At 41.3% G+C, this 7,723-nt stretch overlaps 1 non-coding gene across 1 annotated transcript; it reads left to right on the forward strand.

Annotated features, from left to right (window-relative positions):
• Positions 1 to 442: 442 nt before the first annotated feature.
• On the forward strand, positions 443 to 549 carry LOC131013813 (small nucleolar RNA R71). Its single transcript, XR_009097892.1, has one exon. It is a non-coding gene; the product is annotated as a small nucleolar RNA R71 (small nucleolar RNA).
• Positions 550 to 7,723: the final 7,174 nt, after the last annotated feature.

The raw sequence follows: 7,723 nt of genomic DNA on the forward strand, positions 1-7,723 counted from the left end.
TAGGAAAGATTATGGGTGACGATTTACTTGAAACCCTTGATTGTATTGCCCTTGTCCTTGATAGCCACCTTGTTGTTGGGGCCGGAAGTTCCCATAGCCTCGGTTGTTGTTGTTGTTGATGTAGTTCACATCCTCAAAGCTAGTTTGTTCTTCAACCATGGGTTCTACTCTTGATATTGACATAGCATCAATCTTGCTATTTATGGCGGTCATTTGAGCCGTCAAAAGGGCTATGGGATCCGAGCTTGTTGTAGCCGCCACTTTCTTCAAGATGATCCTCTCCGTCGGGAATTGATGGCAATTTGCGGCTAAATTCTCAATGATGTGGGCGGCCTCCTCGTGGCTTTTCTCCAACAATGCTCCATTGGCCGATGCATTCATATCTCTTTGCATCTCACCACTACACCCGGTGTAGAATACACAAATGATTGTGTTTTGATCTAAGCCATGGTTAGGGCACTTCCTTAGCATCTCTTTGAATCTTTCCCAAGCTTCATAGAAGGATTCTCCATCAAATTGGTGAAATTGGACTATGTCCTTCTTCATCTTCATGGTTTTACCCGGAGGATAGAACTTGTTGAGAAATTTTTGAGCCATCTTCTCCCATGTAGTGATAGAACCACCCTCTAAAGATTGATACCATGTCTTGGCTATGCCCCTTAGTGAGAAGGGGAAGCGTCGAAGTCGAACGGCATCCTCCGAGACTCCATTTATCTTGATGGTGCCGCATATCTCCAAGAAGTTTCCAAGATGTCCATTCGGGTCATCTTGAGAAAGACCGGCGAATTGGTTTTGTTGCACCATATTTATGAGGGCGGGCTTGAGCTCAAAATTATTGGCATTGATCCTTGGAGCATGCACTCCTCCTTGTTGGAACACGGGTTGAAACATGTTACTAATGGGTGGTGGTGGAGGCGCATTCCTTTGAGCTTCTTGCTCATTGATTCGTCCTTGCATAGCCTCTAGTTGCCTTTGAAGTTGGAGGATCAATTCTTGATTTTCCGCCATGTTTCCCTCCATTTCTTTCTCTCTTCTTGCTCTTGCTTTATTGTGTCGGCAAAAAGCTTCAACCTCAAGGTTTATAGGTATAAGAGGTGCACCTTTAGACCTTGTGTTCATACACTACCTATCAACCAACAAGGACAAAGAGTCAAATCACAATCTTAAAATAGAAAACAAAAATAAAAGCAAGTAAAATGTCTAAAGTAGTTAAGCACAATGAAGCAAAATATCACAAGCAAAGAAACTAAACTAATCCCCGGCAACGGCGCCAAAAACTTGTTCGCTAATATTTTCACCACGCCGCAAGTATACGGGTAGTTGTAATATATGGAAGCAAGGTCGTATCCCACAAGGATTAGTAGTTCAATCTAGTGATTATCCTAATTCATTTTACTAGACTATTTAGACTAAACGATGGAGTGAGTGGTTTGATTAACTAACAAATTCAAAGACAAAATAAGAACAATCAAACAAAGTGGATTAATTAAGTGATGAAGGTGGTTTAGGGATTAGGCATCGATGGATTAGCAATGGACTTCAAATTAGCTCAATATTAGTCTTGATATTCCTATTTATCTAGAGTGATCTCCCCACTAGTTCTAGCCCCCTCCCGGACGACTAAAACGGTAGATTACGGGTCATAGTTGCCGTCCCCGGTCAACTTCTAACCTATAACTCCCAAAAGCACAAAGGATCGGTAAACTCTCACCCAACTCTCAACCTCCCGGTTTATTGAGTCAATATGTTTCAAGCTCCTAATCTATTATGATTATCCTCTCCCAATTCAAATCACAAATTAGAAATGCATAGAAAGTGACCAACAATCCATACAAGAATTAAAGCTAGGGCTTGAAAAGATAATAACAAGGAAATAATCAAGACATATATTAAGCATAATAATCAATCCATCACATAATCAACTAGCCTAATCCCCAAACCAATGGGGGATTTTATCCAAACATGTTCACAAACAACAAACCTAAATCAAAGAAATACATAAATGAAAGAGAGAGTAAGAAGTGACAAATCCTATTAATGAGCTTTCTCCAATCTTCTCTCCTCTTCAATGCATTCAATCTTGGTAAAAAGATGTGGTAATGAAGGCTAGGGTTTGGTGTGGAGGAATTGGGGAAGATGGAAAATGGGTGTGTTGAATGTTGGGGATGATGAATAATGGAGAAAAAGGGGGAGAAAGGGGTTAAAAACCCGACTGGGGCCCACTTGGGGAGGCTCCGCCCTTTTCCCGCGGTCCTGGCCCGCGCCCGCGGCCGGCAAACGTGGGGGAGAGTCAGGGGACCCGCGGTCTCGCCCCGCGGCCGCGGGTGATGACCGCGGGTGACTCCTGGAGTTGGGGCAGCTGACCCGCGGTCCCACCCCGCGGCCGCGGGTGGTGACCGCGGGGTACTGGGCGTATTGCGCAGGCCGCTCGTTTTGCTCCGTTCTCCCTCGTCCGGACTCGGATTTGGTCGCTGTTTGCGCTCACGGATTCCTCTCGAGACGTACTTCAATCTCATATCTTCAAAATCCTCCAATTAATCATTGATGGTTCCTGAAATTACTCCAAAACTACACCAAGATATCAAATCTTCATAAAACTAAATAGTCGGGCACAAACAAGCATTCACAAGCAAAACATGAAGGGAAATGACAACAAAACATGTGAAATTGAGGTACGAAAACCATGTTTGTCAATGACTGATTCCATGTTCTTCACAGTACGCCTTGATTTCCGCGTTAATGAATTCGATCCCTCTATCTGATCTGATACTGATGATGTTGGTTTGCTTTTCGTTGCTGAGTCTCTTCATCAGTTTCAGCAACTCCCTTAATGTAGCACCTAGAACCAAAATCATGAAAATAAACCAAGTGTATTGTGAATAATCATCGACAACCACGAGAGTATATTTTCTTCCATGATAGATTCAAGGAGACACAGGGCCGAACAGATCCATGTGGAGTAGTTGAAGAATGCGCTCTGAGGAATGTCTAGTCTTAGACATGAAAGATGCTTTAGTCTGCTTTCCTCTTTGACACGCTCCACATTCTTGTTTATTTTGGAAGACTATCTGTGGTAGTCCTTCCACCAGTTGATGTTTGGCCAGCTTGTTGATCGTTTTGAAGTTGGGATGGTTGAGCCTCCGATGCCATATAGCATTTAGTTCGGCATGGCTCTTGCTGATAAGACAGGTCTCAAGTGGACTTTCTTCCCAGGAAACTGCATATAAGTTTCCCTGTCTGAAACCTTTTAGCACCACTTTCTTCTTGTTGTTCTTTACTGTGAATTCATCTTTCTTGATCTTCACAGAGAATCCCGTAAAATTGATTCACAGACAAAAGATTATGTTTTAGTCCAGAAACATTGCTAACATTCGAGATACATGCGTTACCCATGTTTAGTACACCGTAGCCTTTTGTTTCTCCAAGTGAGTTATCACCAAATGCGACTTTGGATCCAGCCTTTTTCACATACTCGGTTAGATACTCCTTGTATCCAGTTATGTGTTTTGAACATCCACTGTCCAGGTACCAGGTATCCTTTGATGGCTTTACTTCTTCCTTCTTTTTGTTGTGTTGCCTGGATTTATCCTACAAGAAAGAAGTATTTTAGGTACTCAATCAATTTATGGGTCATTGCACGTTAGTTTTAGTTCATTTAGGAACCCAAATCTGTTTCAGTGCACGTGGAGGAGATGTTGCTTTGCGGATGTAGGGTTTCTTGACTGAAGTCGATCTTTCTTCAGTCTGAATTGATGCCCTTCTAGCATCAAATTAATGCCCTTTTCTTATTGTCTGTCCTTTGGTAGACTAAAGGTCTCTTACTTTCAGTATTATATCTCCCTTGATATACTGAAGTGGATTTGACTGGGTGATGTCCGGGCCTGAACTGATGAGCAACTAACTGATGTTGTCTATTCTGAGACTGATCCAATCCAGACTGATGAAATCTTGATTGTGATTGTTGTGGTCTGGATGGATGGTTATTGCTCACGTACAAACTGAATATGATTCAGTTTCTTATTGTACTAGTTCCTCCTGGATTGGTGACTGGGGTTCTGCTTATGTAGAGGCCTTGACTGGTGATGATTCTGTCTGGAGGGGCCTTTATCTCTTGTGTACTGGACATGCTTCTTTTGTTTCTCCTACTGGCTTTGATCATTGTCCATCGGCTTCTTTTCTTTCCAGTATTTACCCGTTGGCTTTCCATAGTGTTTGGGAGAAGGAACGTTCCTGTGTGACATCATTCTTCTCTTCTTTTCTTCTTCTGCAGCATAGTCAACTAATTTTGCTGGAGTGTCGTCATCTGATTCTTCAGTTACATCTGTGATCTCCACCCTTTTTTATTTTTCTTCCGCAGTTAGTTTTCCTCCAATACTTTGAACGATTGATGCTGATGGGAATAGCTTCATTAGTGGGGAGTTTTCCATGCAATTTTGCACCCACTGTTCCATCTTCTATTTCAGTCTGGTGGTTTCGAAGGAAGCTTGCTCAAATTCCTTCTTAGACTTTTTCAGTTGAACCTTAGTTTCATCCAAGGTAGACTGAAGTTTGCGTTTCTCTGATTGAAGAGTCTCACTTTTCTCCCTTAACCTCCTATTTTCTTCAATCAGTTCATCAAGACCAGTTTCGTCTGGATAGTAAACGTTGATCTTCTCTTTTTCAGGCTTCAGTCTGATCTCCTTTGTTAACTTCTGATTTTCTTCAAATAGATTCTCGAATAGAATCCTTAGGCTTTGATAGTCGCACATCACTTGCTCATAATCATTTATTCTTAGTGATATGTCTATAGAGACTAAGTTTTCTTCTGTCATCATGAAGAAGATATCAGTATTAGAGGTTCTTGAGTAAGAGTTTACCTCAGGCCCATTGAGTTCGTTGTTGTAGCCGTTGTCGGTGTTGTCAGCTACACTCTCGATGTCTTTTGCCATCAGAGCCTGGCACTCATCGTCTGTACTCATTGAGTTGCTCGGGTTAGATTCAGTCGCAGAGTTGGAGTCCTCTGCATCTTCGGCGATCATTGCCTTCTTTTTCTCGTGCCTCTTGTCTCTGCTCACTGGAATAGATTTCTTTTCTGAGTACAAGAGCTTCGGGTAGTCGGTTTTGTAATGGCCTTTCTTGCCACATCCGAAGCACTTTACGTCCTTCATTTCAGTCGATGAAGGTCTTCTCTCTTCAGCTCTATCTCTTGAGGACCTTGGAGAGTACTCATTTTCCTTTCTTGTGAAGTTCTTCTTGTGGAACTTCTTATACTTTCTAAACTTGGATTCCATTTTGTTGAACTTCTCCGTCAACAGAGCATATTGACTGGAGTAGTCTCCAGATTTGAGTTCAGTCGACTTTTTCAACTTTTTCTTGGACTCCTTCGGTGCAACTTTCAGTGTTGCTCATCTAGATGCTGACGGAGTGTCTTCATCTGAAGTTCCAGCTTTCTTATTCTCTTTGTTTCGATGAATGTCGAATTCATTAGCCTTTAAATCCGAGTACAGTTTCTCAGTGGAAAGTATGCTGAAGCTGGGCTTGATTTGATGAGCGACTGCATATATCTGCCAATCGCCAGTTGGACGTGCGCGGAGAATCTTTAGGTTGATCTCCCACTGGTTGTATTTATCTTTGGAGATCGATTGAACCTCGTTCAAGATTTGGTTGAATCTGTACTCCATCTCTTCAACCGATTTCGTCCTTAGCATCCATAAGTTGTCGAATTTTTTACATGCTATGGATAGCTTGTTTTCTTTAATTTCTTCTGATCCGACGCTCAGCCTTTCAAGGATGTCCCACATCTCTTTGGCTATGTTGCAATCCATGATCTTGGAGACATGTTTGTCGGAGACAGTGCCTGCAATGATGTTCTTTGCTAGGTTTGTCTAGTTCATCCTGCTTTCTTTCTTCGGAGATGAACTCAGCGTTGTCCTTGATCCTCTCATCCTCGTAGGGCTCTTTTCCTGCTTCTGATGACTACCTCGTAATTGACTCCTTAATTACGATCGGGCCATTAGTGATAACTTCCAACATTCTACAGTGTTGAGCCTGGAGGAAGCTTCTGATCCTGAAATTTCATACATCGTAATTGTCTACGGAAAACGTCGATAGAGAAGTTGACCTGCTAAAGTTAGTTTCCATGGTTGCAGAAAAGAGGAATAACAGAAAGAGAACGCACTTAGCACGAAGAACCTAAACGTTTTAAAAATCCTCTTTGAAAAGGATTGAGTTCAGTAGAACCGGGTCAAAGCAATTTGTTCTTGCAAACAACCTGCTCAGATACCAATTGTTAGGTCCTGGAGGGTCACTGAACTGGTGTATGAGGGGATACACCAGTAGGCTATTTTAAAAAGAAAACTTCTTTCGTTGACCAAAGTCAGTAGTGTGATATGATCAGTGAAAAGCAAAATCAGTAGAAAGAAGGTGTAGACTGATACTGATAATGTTTCAGTGAATAACTTCAGTATGAAGAACAAGTCGACAAACTGATAGTTCAGTTAAGGCTTCAGTCTAATCAGTTGAAAAATAGAGTAAGTGTTATAAATCTTACTGACTATCCAAAGGTTTGTCAGTTAGACTGATAACAATTGGTGAGAGGAAACGATTTAAAGTAAATAGCCTTTAGTGAATCAAATTATCAATTTTAAGGTTTCACTTTTCAAGTTAATAGTTTCAGTGAAGCTTTGTGCACAGATAGAATATGAAATACTGAAAGCAGTAAATGACATAGAGATTTGTAACGTGGTTCGAAGAATCCTTTCCTACATCCACGGTCAGTAAATCACATTGACAATCGATTACGTTTGTGCTTACGGGTGCACAACAAACCTATCAACTGAAACAATTGTTTTAGTACCAACACGCTGGATTGGATTTCTCTTCTCTTTTCTCAATCTCGCAGATTTGCTAAAACTTCACTCATCTTGCTCGCGGGGGCTGGGAACTCTTCAAGTTCAGACAACCGTCTAGAACTCTAACACTCAAACGTTCTTTTCACGCTTCCAACTATGATTACTGAGAATAGGCTCTCGAATAATCAAAGGACTAGGCTAAGGATGTATGAATATGATTGTCTAGACACTTCTAAGAGAGTGTTTATAAATCAGGTGAACTGATTTTTACAACAGTGTTTACTCTCTTCTTCGATTCAAGTTTGATTTCTAAGTGACTGACTCAATATTTTGGCAGAGCTTCAGCGTAAGTCTTTGAATCGGTGAGGTTGAAGGTTGTTTCTTGAGCTTTATTTGTAGGCGGAAGAGATCCTTCTTCAAATACTACCGTTGACACTTGATTTGATCTGTGCTCAGGGTCTTCGTCCTCTATCTCCCTTTTCGCCGAAATGAGTATGGTCTCCAGGTATGAGGAGGTGGTGTTACAGTGTAAAGTAACATAGATGAAGTAACTCTGCTCAGTGAAGGATGATTTGCCATATCCAAGCATTTAATGCATTGTCATTTACATTTAATGCGGTGTGTACCAGAAGATATCCTTTCTCTTTATTCGTCTAAGTGATATGTACTTGAATGCATATTCAGTCCATCTTTTTGTAGCTTCAGTCCGCTGTATTATTCTAATTCTTAAACAAGTCTTCAGAGAATGTTTCGACTAAAGATTTCTTGTACATTCCAGTACTAGTCCTTCATTTATTGTAGCAATAACTTCAGATGAACTTCAGTTGGTCAGTCTTCCAAGCTTCAGTCCACATTTTTCAGTCGGCTCTTCATCAGTCTTCAGTCTTCAGTCT

Source organism: Salvia miltiorrhiza, chromosome 2, assembly GCF_028751815.1.
Source record: "Salvia miltiorrhiza cultivar Shanhuang (shh) chromosome 2, IMPLAD_Smil_shh, whole genome shotgun sequence".
Classification (NCBI taxonomy): domain Eukaryota; kingdom Viridiplantae; phylum Streptophyta; class Magnoliopsida; order Lamiales; family Lamiaceae; genus Salvia; species Salvia miltiorrhiza.